General features: G+C 38.7%; 1 long non-coding RNA gene across 1 annotated transcript; it reads left to right on the top strand.

Annotated features, from left to right (window-relative positions):
- The first annotated feature begins 11,824 nt into the window (after positions 1-11,824).
- On the top strand, positions 11,825-17,064 carry LOC148789839 (uncharacterized). Its single transcript, XR_016079633.1, has 2 exons — positions 11,825-12,618; positions 16,762-17,064. It is a non-coding gene; the product is annotated as an uncharacterized LOC148789839 (long non-coding RNA).
- The last annotated feature ends 250 nt before the right edge of the window (positions 17,065-17,314 follow it).

Here is a 17,314-nt window from a genome sequence, read left to right as displayed (position 1 = left end):
TCTTTAATCTTCACAGGGTCTAACATTAATTCCTGAGACACGAGATCATCAGCAAAGGGTCACCTTCAATGCAAACTAGATGATCCTTGAAACTGAGAGCAATACTATGGGCTTCCCAAGCTTCAAGATTAATAGAGTTAACCCCAATAAAGTAGGCTTTTACATCTACTAATTCCCTAAAATAATTTCTATAGCAATGCAAGCAATTGAGCAAGCCCCATCCTCATTCCAGGAAGCATCAAAATTTATTTTGAATCCCCCACTTTTGGGCATTTCCACCTAATATCTCTCCAACATTTAGGCATAGAAGGAATCAATTGAGGACTAACAACCTAATTAATCACATAAAAAAAAATTTAAAACACGTTTGACCAAAATAGGTGGAGAGGGACAATTTTTGTTGAAAATTTTATTATTTCCACTTTTCCAAATCATCAAAAGAATAATGCAACATTTTTCAAGTAAATTTGGTTTACCATTTTAATAAAACATTTCCACCATTGTAAAATATAAGCAACATACTCTTTATTTCAAAAAATTGTAGGGTTGGTGATTGACCATAATTCTTCCCTCCAAACCATTCTATCATGATTAATAATTTCACTCACTTTAAAATGATGCTCAACAAAAGAAGGGTCACAATTAATTATTTCAGAAATAGATGAGGCATCCACCCATTTGTCCTTCCAGAAATTTATAGATTTTCCATCTCCAACAATCCATCCAATACCACAATTTATCAAAGGTCTAGCATTGTAAATCCCTTTCCAAGCCCAAGAAATGCCTTTCGTAGGTTTTGCACTCCAAAAAATTATCCTTCTTTAAGTATTTATTTGATACAACTTGAACCCACAAATTATTTTTATCATTTAAAAATTTTCACCCAAGTTTAGCAAGATTTTCATCATTCACCCAATACAATTTTTTTAATCATAAACCACCCCATCTTTTAGGCATACAAACTTTACTCAAACTCATAAAATGTATGGGTTTCTTATTATTATTACTTGACCATAGGAAATTTCTCTGAGGCCCTATTTGCATTTCAGCAAGTTACTTATCCGGGTAAATAAACTTATCCAGCTAATTGTTCTCCAGGAAAGATTTACTCGGGTAAGTGCATTTACCCATGTTCTTTTATTTTCCATGTAAATAAGGCAATGACCATTTTATACACAAAAACCCATTATTACAAGGGGCATTTTTGTCCCTTTCAAGTGTTGGCAACTTTCCCTCAAGGTGGGAAAGTTATTAGTTATTTACCCACCTAGGAGATGGGTATCACTTACCCGGGTAAGTGATACCCAAGAAAATAAACTTTCTCTGGTCCCCACATAAATCTGAAAAAAGAACATGAAATTTTTGGTCAATGGAAATTAAAATCCCATTGACCAACTTTCCCTCCTTTCAAAATCCAGAAAAGGAACGCCCCCTGAGATTTATTTATGTCCTCAATAATATTGTTTGGGATTTTGAAGGATCTCATAATAAATTGGGGCATCATACTAGAAGTTTAGTTAATCAAGGTGGCTATTCTAGAAATAGAAAGAGAGTTTTATTTTTCCAACCCTTAGCTTACTATTAATTTTTTTTCCTTTAGGTCCTTAAATATTATCTTGGAAACACAACCATTAATGATAGGGACACCCAAATATGAGTGATCTCTGACCTGAAGATTTGGACTTTGACCTGAAGATTTGGAGAAATTGTGGAGAATTTTCAGGAAAGCTGGAATAGATGATTTTGCAAAGATTAAACAATCATCAACAAATTGAAGAATGGGAATATAGAGCCCACCCCTTAAAGCAGAACACACAATAGGGATCTCGGGATTATTTTCCTTAACTTCAAAGTTTTTAGCATGAACCTCAGTATATTACACAAAATATATAGGAGGAGAGAAGGTTACCTTGCCTAATTCCCCTAGTAGGACTGAAACTACTCAAAGGGGGGGGGGGGGGGGGCATCTATTAAGATTTTATGTGATACCGATCTATTACAAGCCATCACCTAATCAATCCATTTTTTCTGAAAACCAAATTTTATGAGGACATTTTCAATGAAATCCCACTTAAGCCAATCATAGGCCTTTTCAATGTCTACTTTGCAAGTTATAATATCCGAGTTACCCTTTCTTTTTCATTGAATGCATCATTTCATGTGCAATAAGAATATTATCATTTATTTCTCTATTAGTGATGAAAGCACTCTAGAAAGGAGAGATAATGGAGCCCAAGAAGGGTTTAATCCTATTAACAAGATTTTTTTTCAATAATTTTGTAAATAAAATTGCACAAACTTATAGGCCTATAGTTTTTAACCGATTCAGGGTTTTTTGATTTAGGGATCAAGGTAATAAAGGTTTCATTGAAAATCTTATTAATTTTACCTGAATGAGAAAGGCTTTCATTGCCTTACAAACAATACCTCCAATAATTGCCCAGGATATTTTGAAAAACAAAACATTTAGGCCATCTAGGCCAAGGGCTTTTAAATCTTTAATGGACTTATGTGCATTCGAGATTTCCTCATTTGTAACATCCTTGAAAATAGCTTTATTTTGGCACTGCATTGATATTACAAATACATTTATCAATATCTCTAGTCCCCTCATTCTTGAATCTCTCCTCAAAATTTTCAACAAAAAAGTTTTTTTTTTTTTTCATTTTGGTCATAAATCCAATCACCATTATCATTTTTTACTTTATATATTTTATTCGTATTTCTCCTAATATTGGTCATTGTATGAAAGAATTTATTATTATTATCACCAAATTTAATCCAATCAATTCTAACTTTTTGAGCCCAAAATATTTATTCTCTCTTGAGAATTTTATCAAATTAAATTTGAAGAGCACCTTCAAGATTGGTAAGAGCTATGCTATTTGGATTAACCACCAAATTTCTTTGAACCTCCCCTAACTGATTTATAATATCTTATTTTTTTCTTAAAAATTGTTTCCAAAATGCTCTTTATTCCATTTCCTCAGGTTTTGGATTAACAAATTTCTTTTTTGAATCAATTACATTGCCCTAGAACCTTTACAATTAAAGTTCTGCGAGTTAGTCACCACATTAGAAATAGTTGGGTCATCACACCACATAGCTTCAAATCTAAAAGGTCAGTGGCCCATAAATTGGATCTGGTCAGTAGAAAGGAATATAGGAGAGTGGTGAGAAGCAAGGAAGGGAAGATTGACCAACAAAGCATCCTAAAACACTCCCCTCCATTTATCATTTGTAAACACCCAATCCAGACTTTCCCATGTAGAGCTACTTTTCCAAGTAAAATGGTTAACCATCATGTGAATTCAAACAATAGCCATTTAAAAGTTCATTAAGTCTCTAATATATCGAGTTCAAATCAGCCCCCCGCAAGATTGCACCCCCCAACATCCCACAGCACATTCCCATCATGTATTGGGAGCATCTCCCGATGATGACATCATCGTTTATGGTATTACCATCGGGAGATGTTAGATGTTCCCAATACACAGTAGTGATGTGTTGTGGGATGTTGTGGGGGGCTGCTTTGATCTCTGATGTATCTATGCTGAATAGGACTTTCCCCCATCTTATTTTTATTTGAGTGCATTTCCTTAAAAACCCCCATCACACACCACACTCCATTAGTGTTGGGAGCTATATCCTTAATCCAATCCCAAACCATCTTTTGTTCAAGTTTCTTAGGGGGCATGCACAAAAGTACAGAACCAATGGTAAAAGCATGAACTAGTCTATCATTAGACAAAATCACATTCACATTACATATACTGTCCCACAAAATCCAAGGATCTCCAGCAAACCAATAGACTCAACAATAAAATATTCATAAAAATACATGTATAAAAAATAATACAAAATACAAGATTTTACACACTATACATGTTTGTATTTGTACTCCTTCCAAACTGAGCCATAGCTCCAATAGAGTTCACACGAGTTTCCATCAAAAAACACAAACCAGGTTTATGAGAATGAACTATTTCCATAATCGAACAACGAAATAGATGCCTACCAACCCTCTAACAAGAGTTCAAATCAGCCCCCCACAATGTCCCACAGCACATCCCTGCTGTTTATTGTGAACATCTCTCGATGATGACATCATCATCTCTGGTATCATCATTGAGAGATGTTCCCAATACACGGCGGAGATGTGTTGCGAGACGTTGTGGGGGGCTGATTTGATCTCCTCTAACAATATTCCAATTGAGCATCTTTATCTTGATTTTTATTAAAATTATCAGGACTGATGTTGTCCTCATCCACTTTCACATCAGCATTTTGTTCATCCATGAAATCATCAATCTTAAGATTCTCATCTTCATCTTCATGTCCATTCTGACCATCCCAATCTTCTTCAAATTCATCATCCCCTTCTACTTTCTCATCGTTATAATTTTCATCGTTTCCTTCACAATTAATCTCACTGTTACAAGGATTACAGTTTTGAATATTATTCTACTTGGTAATCACTATAGAGTCTGAGTTTGCAAAGGATCAAGACCCTTATTTTGGGGTTTTTCTAGGTCTAGGTTCTCGGCCAACTGACGCTTCGTACCAAGGCGTACAATGAAGCCGAGTACAATGAAGAACTTAGAACAAATCTACATCTACTGGAGGAAGTCCAAGAATAGGCGCAAATCAGAGTAGTAGCCTATCAATAGAGAGTGGCTCTTTACTACAACTCAAGGGTAAAAGAAAGACACTATAGGAAAGGAGACCTCGTCCTTAGGAAAGTCATGGTGCCCAAGCTCGGTGTAGGCAAGCTTAACCCCAACTGGGAAGGTCCCTAAAAAGTTAAGCAAGTCATTAGCCCTAGCACATTTTGGCTCGAACACTTAAATGGATGATTAGTCCCTCAGATATGGAACTTGGAGAATCTCCGAATGTATTACTAGTGAATGTAATCCCTATTGGCTGAACAGTGAATGCTAGTGCAAAGTTCCTCCCCCTTCGACTTAGTGTTTTAGTGTATAAGTTCCTATTTTTTATAAGTGGTCAGGAACCCTCGGCCACATGACTGGTCGACACGTACAACCTCCTCAAAGCCCCACGCTCAGACTAGCCTGTGGTTGGGACACATGGTTCTTCATGAATTGAACGTTCGCCTTGCCTTCGCGCTAAGGAAAGGAGTAATAGGGGCCTCGGCTGCAAGCGTTGGCTAATAACCTCGGCCTATAATGAACAAACACACTACCAATAGTCTAAGTACATCGCCGAGCAGGAAAAGATAAGCCAAGTTGACCAAGGTATAATACCCTTTGCCCCCATCCTCGGTGGCAACGGGCCACCTAGAATTCAAGCACTTAGCATGACAAAGGTCAGGTGGAACACAACCTTGAGCACCACGATGACTCACTCCAACCTCACCCAACCAATTTCTAAGGGGACAAGGAGCAGGCCAGGAGAGCCGAGGCAACTCCCTTCCCTCCCCGCTAAGGGAAAGGGTCCTGGCCACCTCGGCAACATAGCTGGGCCTCGGCCAACACCCTTTCATTTCCTAGGCGAGCGACGAAGTAATAGGCCACCCAGACATCAACTTTTTGCTACTTATGACCTCTCAGAAGGGAGCATAGGCCTCCGAGCAAAAAAAAAAAAAAAAAAAAACAAGAAGAAGAAAAAGAAAGCAAGCACAAGAAGCAACAAAGGCATAAGATATGCAAAAAGAATTTTCCATGTTTCATTATACGCATTCAGCCCTTACAAAAGAAGGCCTTTGCTGGGGAGACCAGGCCTTTTACAAAAAGAAGTAAGAAAGATAGACAAAATAGCAGAAAGGTATGTGGCCTACGCATTGCCATTGGCAAGTGGGACGACCGAGTCCTCAGCAACAATAGGAATGATGGGGACCTTAGGAGGAAGAGTCTCGACAGCCAAGGGGACCTTTAGCTCGTTCATCGGGAAGTTCGGAGCCAACCGCAACACCTCAAGCTTTGTGTCCTCGATCCCCTCTAAGTAGGAGTCGACCCCATAACTGGCAAAGGCTCGTTGATACTCCTCTGACGTCTTCTAGACGAGGACAACGTTCTTAGCATCCTCTCGGGCCTCCGCCATGACCTCGTCAAGACAGATGCACTCGAGCTCGAACTTCTTCAACTGCTCCTGAAGCTCAGTGACCCAAGCCTTCTTTGTCTTTAAGTCGTCCTCCAGTATCTTCTGTAGTTGTTTTTCATCCTCCATAGCTCAAAGGGTGTTGTCCCGGCTGTTCTCAGCCGAAGCAACCCACACCCCGAGCTGCTCATTCTTCTCCTCGGCCCTCTTCAGACGATCGAGGAGGAGCCCAACTTGATCACCCAAGCCGACGTAGTGCCGGCAGACCTGCAACGAAAGCATCTCCTTCAGCAAAATTAACTAAAGAAGCGAAAAAGACAACCAACAAAGCGATGGAAAGGAAAACATACCTCGACCAAAAAGTCCAAACCCAGGTCCCGAACGGCGAGGGGGTTTGCATTCATCATGGCGAGACGATTTCCCTGAGGAATCATCCCCTTGATCAAAGATCTACCGACCCCCTCGACATCAATAGAATCCCCGTCTTGGATGTTCCACCGAGGGTAGAACACTCGTCGTGCGACGAGCTCACCCTCTTCCAGAGTCTCCGTTGAAGAAGAAGGTCTGGTCATGGGCCCCTTTGTTGAAGGTTCCCTCAGGGTGGTAGCGGCCTCCCTCTCTTGGTCACCGCCTTTGGCCGGGCGGTTTTTGTGTGCCAACCTCTTCCCCGGAGGGGGATGAGGTACATCAGCTGGCCTCTTTTGGTCAATCACCCTCTGTCGGCTTCTTGCCTCGGTCATCCCCTCTGCCAACAACAGCTTGAGGCCAAGGTATCCTCTCGGCGGGAGTAGGAGCAGACCTCCTCGGCATCTGCCTCCCGAACGTGCCCTCGCCTGGGGCACTCTTCTTCACTTGGGCCCTCTCTAGCAAGAACCTCTTCGTGTTAACTGGCATCTTTGCAAGAAGGCAAAGTAAGAGTTAGTACCTCCAAGTAAAACAAAAATCGATGTGTTAAAAGCCGACAGCATGACTTCTCTTGGTCACTGCCTTTGGCTGGGCGGTTTTTGTGTGCCAACCTCTTCCCCGGAGGGGGATGAGGTACATCAGCTGGCCTCTTTTGGCCAATCACCCTCTGCCGGCTTCTTGCCTCGGTCATCCCCTTTGCCAATAGCAGCTTGAGGCCAAGGTATCCTCTCGGCGGGAGTAGGAGCAGACCTCCTCGGCGTCTGCCTCCCGAACGTGCCCTCGCCTGGGGCACTCTTCTTCACTTGGGCCCTCTCTAGCAAGAACCTCTTCGTGTTAACTGGCATCTCTGCAAGAAGGCAAAGTAAGAGTTAGTACCTCCAAGTAAAACAAAAATCGATGTGTTAAAAGTCAACAGCATGACTTCTCCTACCGAGGCGGGCTGGGCTAAGCCCGACAAAAGCTAAGGAAAAACTCCTCTGTCACTAGGGGCTTGGCCCAGATCATCCCCAACACCAGAATGTGGGTCACCATTGTGGCTTCACCATCCCGAAGAAGAGGTGTGGCCTTCTTGGCAGCTAGGTCCATCTCCCCCAGCCCGTCCTAAACGACTAACCCTTAGGGTAGGAGATGAAGAAGAACTTGCTCTTCTAGTTGTGCATCAACAAGGGGTTGTCTACAGATCGGCCTCTTCGGGGCTGGAAGTAGTATATACCACCCTCAATAGGGTGTGGCCTTGGCACGAACAAGGCATAGAAACGTTTTTGAGCCAGCTTCATGTCTCAAAGCCAAGCTACCACCAGCTAGTCAAGGATGGTCCTAAGGGCATTTGGGGCTAATTGGCTGATCATAATGCCGTACCACTTTAGCAGCTCAGCGATTAGAGGATGGAGGGGAAATCTGAGGCCAAAGTCCAAAAAATGTTGGTAAACGCAAATCTCCCCCTCCTCCAGCTTCCACGGCGAATCCCTAGTGTCGGGAACTCTAAGCCTATAGGACTGGAGGATGTGGTATCTCCTAGTCAGGAACTTCACTTGGTCAAAGTCAAGGACGTTGTCATGCTCTGAACGCAATAGACACCCTATCGACACCCCTCGGGCATTGTATTCAACCACCGTCCTCAGACTAGGCTTAGGGACCTCCTCCTCCTCTACCACTTCTAGGGATCCCTCGGCCTCCCTTGGCATCGCCGACATGGCACTCTCACAGGGAGAGTCATCACCCCTTTGGCTGCACTCTCACGTGGCTTGGACCTTGACCACCAAAGAATCTCGGCTAGGGCTGGCAGGTGACGGGGTATGGTAGGAGCTCACCCTCGAGGAGTTTGGGAACTCATAGCATTTAGGGTCAGAATTGGAATAAGACATGGCGGTGAGGTGTTTACCTAAATGAAGACGAAGGCTGGAAAGTTCTAAGAAGGGCAAGTAAGCCAAGGGCTCTAGGAAGCAAAGGTAACTCGAAGGCAAGGACACTTGGATGCAAATGGTAGGACGTGACTAAGGCCCCTATTTTAAGGAAAACGGATAGCCCAGATTGCCCCCAATCAAATAGCTGCACAACGTTTGCCTTTACGACCCTATTCACCGACTGACATGCATCACTCGCCTCAGGAAGATGAAATGACGCCGAGCGAGCTAACCGGTCCTCTCGCCACACTCACTGGTTTGACTCACGACGCTGAACTAGAAAGCACGTGCAACCTAACTCGCCTGACTCCCGTTCCACCCACGAACATAGTGCTACGACCCATCATTGGCACGTCCATGGTCAACTAGTTCAAAAACCTGTGTCGTGCACAGTCCGCATCCGTTGTCAAAACCTGTCTCCTTCACGGCTCGTAGACTGGCAGTGGTGATTTTTATCCTACAAACAACTAAGTCACAAGTGCGGGCCTCCTAGTGCCATGATCTCAGCACCCTTAGCTGAGGCCGAGACCTCCATGGACTTGTCTCTACACTAGCAAGAAAATCGGGTAGGGGGCAGAATTCCCTCTCGTCCATCTCTAGCACGGACACCAAAACCGAGGCTGAGGACTCCTAGCAGCAAGAGCCTCCATGGCATCCCTTAGGGAAGGAAACAAAGATCAAGTCGACGCCATCGCAGGCCACATCATGCTCATCCCGGACCAGCTGAGGCCGAAACCCTTAGAAGGCCCAACAACGCTTCCTAGTACAACCGACACACTCTCTTTGGCCGAAGCTTATGTCCTTAGCTTAGACCTCCACCACGGCCTCGAGAGTGGGGGAAAATGATGTAGACGCATGTCGCCTTCCCAATAATGGGCCTACATGTGTTAGGAGGTTGTGTTCAGAGTGGACTCAATTAGGGCGTGTATAGAACAAAGTTTGGCAGGCTTTCTAGAACTAGTAGCACAGAGTTACTTGGCGACCTCAGATGACTGCACTCCTCGCATACGGACCGCATCCGGACCGTCCGAGCCCACCTATCACCAGGCGGCCTCAAGTATAAATAGGGGGCAACCCCCTCAAGGTAAACATCTACATTTACTAGACTGGAACTTAGACTCAAGAACAAGCACTTGAGAACCCTTAGCTTCCTCTGTGGCTTCGTCTAAGTGTTCACACCTCAGGCCTTGTTCACCTTGCACCTCTCCTAGTACTAAATTAACCATCGGAGTCTCCGCCTTTGGTATCAACCCAGGGCCTCTAGCATTCTCCTTCCTTTACTCCGTGCAAGACCGGCCTACCAGTCCTCGAACCACTCAACAAGACCTTAGCTTGGGAGTAAATTTACAGTGTTGCCGTCAGCCCATTTTGATCGGCAACCATCAAGCATCAGCTCCATACACTCTTTTCCTTTCATCCATACGAGCTATCAATGAAGTATTCAAATGTGTCTCCTACATCATTTCACTGGTTGGAAAGATAGAGACACCCTAGAAAACATCAAATAGTGGCCTCCAAGTTTTACATGATTCTGCTTATATTTAAAGTGCTTAAAGATTTACATCTCACATCGGAAACCATACAATTCAAATCTAACAAATATAGAGGCTCATATATTCCACATAGAAACCCTTAGTTGTTTAATTATTAATTTAATATTTTCATACATATGTGATGCAACTATTTTCATTCCTAAAATTTCAAATTTTTTTAATGATAGGATATTTCTATTGTTTGATCAGTCTTTAAAATTTAATAAATGTGCACGTGATAATTTAAGATGATGGTGATGATGATAATAACAACAACAATAATAACAATAACAATAATAATAATAATAATAACAATAATAATAATAATAATATAATAATAATAATAATAATAATAACAATAATAATAATAATAATAATAATAATAATAATAATAATAACAATAATAATAATAATAATAATAATAATAATTGCAATGGCTTTATTAGGACCATAATAATGAAGGCAAGGAATCGAAGCATGGTGTAGTGGTACATTTGTTGTGTTTCAACCAAGATATATACCCGGTTTCAAATCTTCCTACTTATATTTGATATCAACACAGAGAGATGTCAATGGGCAAGTTTGCTACAGGTTTTCCTTCACCCTCCAAATATCCCACCACCTAAGGCTTCAATCAAATCAAGCGATGCCAAACTTCAACATATCTTAGCTCGGTTCAAGTAAAATACTCCTATACTCGATTTCAAGTTTGAGTATTATTTCGACTTGAACTCTACTTTCTTCATCATGTTTGGTTTAACTAAACATTCAAAAAGTTCAAGTTGAACTCTATGCTCGGTCTGTTACCTGAACCTCCAAGGTACCCCAAATACCTGATCAGATCCTTTTGATCCCTCTGAAACACCCAAAAAACCTAAAAATCCTGACTTTCACCCCGATCCCTTAGGTCCACCGTTAAACCTACCCAATACCTATTCGATGACTCTGATCGACCCACACTTACACCTCAACCATCAGATCAGACACAACCATCAATTCTCGGACACCCCCAAATACCCACCTATGAAATCTCAACCCAAACTACCTCCATTGGCCCTTTAATCGCACCAAGATTCCATTTCAAGGTTCCAAATTAGCCGAATCAAGCCCTTTCCAAATTTGCTTGATCTGGGCCCAATTGGGCCAATCTGACCCCACTAATCAACCCTGAATCCCCGAAAACCCCACCTTGCCAAATTTTAGCCAAAAGTACCCACATTTACCCTTCCATCTAAAATGATTCCATTTCGACCAATCTCGTTAGTCCATGGACACAAAACCCCCTCTGAAGTCAGACGCATCTCAACCTTCTAGGTTCTGACCCAAAAATCCCCACCATTGAACCAGAAACCCGACTTGACTCCCTTAAACCTGGTTTGACCCATCTTCCCAAAATTACAAAAATACCCTTCCAACCAAATTATCCAAATTACCCCTACCAAAATTACCAAAATACCCTTCCTACCAAAACTACCAAAGTATTCCATTTCCCAAAATTCCCAGAATACCCTTCCTACCAAAATTACCAAAATACCCCATTTCCCAAAATTCCCAAAATACCCTTCTCTCCAAATGCCCAAAAATACCCTTAACCAATTTACAAAAATACCATTCCTATGAAATGCCCAATATACCCTCTAATCAAATTCCCACACCACCTCTGATCAAATTCCAAAAAATACCCTAGACCAAAATTACCCGAACTACCCTTTAAATAATTCCTAAATTACCCCCGAGTCCTTGATTTAAATCCCAAAAATGTCCCTCTAAAATTACAAAAACACCCTTGATCATAATTACCCGAATGATCTCTGTAGCTAATTATCAAAATACCCTTGACCGAATTCCCAATCTCTTCAAGATTACCTAAAATCCCCCCTACCCAAATATGGCCCTAAATACACCTTCTCAAACCCTAAAGTACCGAGAATATCCCATGTATCTTGAAGTTTTTGGCAGAAACCACCCTGCCCTCTCCTTATAAATAGGGAGCATCATTCCCAAGAAGGGGGGTCGAGAGGGAAAAGCTTGAGAAGAAAAGGGGGTCTTTTAGAATAGAAAAGATGGAGCTCTCAGCGTTTGTTTCTGGCAGCTACCAAATTTGAGAGTTGGGAAGAGAGCTCTGAAAGAAGAGGGGTTTGAAGAGAATAGAGGGAAAAAGGTGAGATTAGGAGTAATGGTTGGTCGAGACTCGAGAGCCAAGAGCTTCGAGAGAGAGAGAGAGGCGGAAAGACCGAATAAAAGGAGGGGCGGCACTGTTGATCGTCTCCTCCCTTCGAACCCAAAACCGGAATAGTAGCGGCACCATTAATTGTCTTCTCACGTAAAAAGTAGCAGCAGCGGCAAACCTACCCGAAGCTCTCTCCTCTATCTTTATTCCTTCTTCTCCCACCCTTCTTCTTCTTCTTCATCCCAATTTCTCTGTCTTTGTTATGGATTGCCGCTACGACTCTTAGCAGCGGCGACCTGCCTAACAAACCCTCCTGTCCTCCGTTCTCTATATTAGCCCAGTAGAAATCATGCCAATACCCGTTGCTTGCGGCTGCCTTCTTCCCAGTCTCCGACCAAACCCCGCCCAAGCGATAGTTGCTTCATGCTGAAATTCTGCTTACTTGGCATCAATAGTGACCAAAACATCTCCATCGAAAAGCCATTTTTGACAAAAGTGGAACCTAGAGCTCTATTATAGCACCATCAACCTGACTCACAGACCACAAGAGGTAAAATCCGTTACCTCATCTTCTTTTATCCTTTTATCTACTTTATTTATTTGCTTATTTATTTCTTTTATTGTCGATTTGCTTGTTTCTGTGAGTGTCTTGCTGGTTTGGTTCTAGAATTGGATTGTTCTCCCGTAACCGAGAAGCTTAACTTGCTTCTTCACTGATAGAAAAGGGGTGAGGATCCCTCATCCTTTTGCTTAGGCCCCTGCATCTAAAAGGGACTGGCCTGCAAGAGAAAAAGAAACACTATGCTCCTTTGACTTGCTAGAGATCCTGATTCTTAGATATTTTATAAGCCAAAGAGGGAATTACAATATTCACACGACCAGAGAGAGGGGTGCCTAACCCCTTCCCTCTCTCTTTCTCAATTTACTTGGAATAGCCTTGTCTCGGACCGGCAGTCTATATATGCATATAATTTCTAAGTTGAGCTTATTAGGGGTTATTTAGCTTGGATCCCATTCACTAAAGTCATCATTGAACTCCAAAAGTTTAATACCCAATTAGACTTTGAATCTAATTATCTCTGATAATGTATGGGCATGGTGCGTACCTCAACTAGACCTAACTCAAAAGAAAATAGTTGCTTGAGCATGCAAATTTATAGATCTAATAGTTGCTTAAGTTATAAACGATTTGTTACTTTTTATTATTAATTATTAAAATATTACAATTATTAAATTATTATATTCATTTAAAATACAGTAATTTCTAAAAATTATCATATTTTCAGAAATATTGCTAATTTCTTGGTTAAAACTAATTAAATGTAATTTTTTGGTAATTAAATATAACTTTTTGTTAATTAAATGTAATTTTCTACTATTTATAGCTTAAATTATAATTATTGTTCATTATAGTTTAAAAATAATTACTGTTAATTATATTATTATTAATAATTAACTGCATTATTTTTTCATTATTATTTAGTATTTTTTGCAATAAATTACAATTAATTTATTTTTATTATTTTATTTAAGATTTAGGTTTTTCAGAATTTTTGGATTTTTAATTAATTTTTGGTGTTTTCTCATTATTATTCAGTAATTTTTTCATATGAGTATTTTTCAACAATTTTCAGCATTTATTTTTGTATATTAGTCACTACAAAACTAATTTGTATTTGCTTTTAGTAAAAATAAATTAAATAACTAAATAAATACCGTAGTTAATAAAGAACACAACTAATTTTCAATATTTTTCAATAATTTCTAGCTTGGGTGCTTTTTTTTAATATTTTTTGGTATTTTTATTAATAAAATACTATCAATTGTACTTTTTAATTATTTTTAGTAAATACCTTTATTAATATAAAATATTGTTAATTTTCAATATTTTTTAATTATTTTTAGTATTTTAATTCTGCTTAAGATTTTCAGAATTTTCTGGATTTTTAATTAATTGTTGGTATGTTTTCATTATTATTCAGTAAGTTTTGCAATTAAACACTATTAATAAAGGTCTCAACTCAATTGAGCATTTAATTAAAAAATATCTGCATTTTAAATTTTCATTACTTTTTATCATTTTTAATGAGTTCATTATGCACAATAAATGTCCCAACTCATAAGTTATCTAATAATATTATTAAAAGTTTAAAACTATCTATTAATATTTTTATATTTAAAATTTTTATTTTTATTAGCATTTATTAAGTTTGATTTTTAAGTGGAATTGAAACACATTTTTAATATTTACTAAGTTTTGTTAATATTTATTTTTAATGAAAGTTAGGTGGATTTTTAAATTAATATTTTTTGATTGTTTAACCTCAACCTATTTATATTATATTATTACTATTCTCTCTCTCTCTCTCCCTCTCTCTTGAATGTAATAATAACATGCGCTAAAATAAGAGGCCTTAGAAAACTCAAAGGTCTCTCTCTAATAGTGTACAACTTTATTAATTTAGTCAAGATAAGCAATGATTATTGTTTTATATATTTAAAACAAAAGAAAATAAGAAAAATTACAAGAAATAGAAAAAATAGATAAATAATTTCTCTCAAAGAAGAGACATGTTGACATAGACAGACCAATTTTAATATATATTAGGTTGTCGAGAATGGGTGGGATGAGAAACGAAAATTTCTTTTTGGTTGTTGAGGCCAAATATGTGAAAAAATTCATTTTTCAATGTTTGATTGCTGGGAAAATTGAACAAGATACATTAATTGATTGTATTTGGAGCCTTTGACACACCTACCAATATCCACGTCACTTAATGACCTTTAACTAGCTGACATGGCATATGTCCTGAGATGCACATAAAGATTGCCATATGGCAATTATAATTGGCCAATATTCCATAATTTTTTTCCACAATAATACTCATAGCATTTCATTGTTGATGATGCGGCATGCTTCAAGATATTTGTGATAGATTAAAATGCCACATGTCAAAATTTCCTTGTGGCAATCATGCTTGATAAACATGCAATCGTTTGGCATGCCACTTGTCGAAAAGTGAGTAGAGTATTTTTCATGTTTACGTGGTGGTCATATTAAGCTTAGAATCTTATTTTCATTTTTACCAATAATATAAAATATGCATAGCTACTAAGCTAATTAACCACAAGATAACTAATGATCATCCAACTTCCTTTGTGCATCAACATCTTTCATCAAATTTTGGTTGATGAATGGGAGGCTACCTTAGAAATTGATATATGGTTTCTTTGTATGTGTTATAGGAGCAATGGATATCTCCACTAAACCTATGTACTTGTGCATTACAATTTGCCCATGTGGATTCCAGGCTGATGACCTTTGAAAACAAGAAAACTAACTTCTAGCAGCGGAAATCTAGCAACAAACAACAAAAACCGATGCTTGAGGGTGGTTCATAGCAATAGATTTATTTATCTGTTGCAATTTGTCCAACCTTTTAATTTAGGATATGGCCACAGATACAAACCGTAGCCACGGCATCACAAACCGGAGCTAATACTGTGGCAATATATTATCTACAGACCCAAACCATGGCATAGAAGCTATGGTCAAAGGGTCAGGGCCATGAACAAAATACTGAATCGTATTGGTAGGGGTGTAAACAGATTGAATTTTAATTAAATTAGGTAATATCCAAGTTCGAATTCAGATATCGGATTAGAAAATCCAATATCTGAATTCGATTGGACATTTGACGGATATTGAAAAGTAATATTTGAATTCGAATTCTAACTTGATTAAATATTTGAATGTTAATTCGACCAGTTAATTATTTTAGGTAATTAATAAATATATAAAATAAATATTTTATTTATATAAAGTATATAAATATATAAGTTATTTATATAATTTATTTATTATATATATAAATTATATAAAGCATTTAAATATTATATACATATATATATATATTATATAATAATTAAATAATCAGTCAAATTCAGATATTTATCGAATCGAATCAAGTCATATCCAAATTCGAATCCGATCAGCTATACAATATGAATAGGATATTCAAATTTGACTAATTAGATATTCAAATTATTCAAATTTGATTCAATTATGTCAAATCTCGAATTTGAAATCGAATTTTTGAATACTATTCACACCCCTACTTATTGGGTCCCTCTTTTATTCAAAATAGAAAAAATCAAATGACATAGGTCTCAAATTTTTCCCATTCCCTTTTTGGTTGTTCCCTCCCTGCTCTTTCTCCCTCTCTCTCTCTCTCTATCGATCTTGGCATACCCCTATTTTGATTTCCCTTGCTCCGTACTCTATCCTTTTCTTATAAAACACTTGTTGCTGCTGGAACTTGCCTAAAATCGTAGTGGGAGACATTTGTTGTTGGTTTTCTAGTTGCTGTTGGTAAGGGTTTTCTAGTGGCATCACCACAGCACCACTGCCGCGAATCCTTTTAGGTAAGAGCTCGATTGAATCTTGCTTCAAATCACTTCAGTTTTCTTTTCTTTTCCTTTTTTTTTTTTTTTTGAGATACAAATTGTGCCAATGGTTCATGTACAATCGTACATATCAGCATGCATTAACTTCCTTTCTAATATCAATCTCAATATTCCAATGGGTGTTGCTTGCAATGTATTTGATAAAATACTCAAAAAAAGTGTGTTGTCTTGGACTGCAATGATTTCGGATAATGTAATGTTGAAAGGGTGTTTGGGTTTGTTGCAGTTCTTTTGAATGGGAAGAAATGGAATGTTGAAAGGAAGCGAGAGGGGATCTCGAGAATTCCAACCATCGAAAGTTTTCTTTTCTACTTGTTTATTAGTATTTGAAAAAAAAAAATTGTATATGGTGTAAACTTTTCGAATCTTCTTCCTAAATCCTACTTGGATTATTGATGATACCAAAAGGAAAATTGTAAATTATGTTCTCTCAGATGGCATCTTGAGTCTAGACCATCTGATTTCTTATTTCACAAAACAAGTCTACAGTTCCAATGATAAAATTATAAGGAAATTTTATTTCTGACAACATGGTTTTCTCACTTAGTCTTCTATACAAGGAGGAGGTGGGACTATGTTCCAACTTCCAAGTAATAAACTGAAATTCTTGATACAACATGATACAACTTCTATAGAAGGTGGATTGACTTTGCATTTCCAGTTGCTGATTAACATTTCACCAAATTCTGTGTAACATGATACAACAACAACAACAAGAGGGTTCCAGGTTCTGGGGTTAATGTGTGCATCTGTGAATGTTGGGTTTTAACTTTAATGGT

Source organism: Nelumbo nucifera, chromosome 8, assembly GCF_055504915.1.
Source record: "Nelumbo nucifera cultivar China Antique chromosome 8, China Antique-T2T, whole genome shotgun sequence".
NCBI lineage: Eukaryota > Viridiplantae > Streptophyta > Magnoliopsida > Proteales > Nelumbonaceae > Nelumbo > Nelumbo nucifera.
This window is presented reverse-complemented; position numbering and strand designations above follow the sequence as displayed.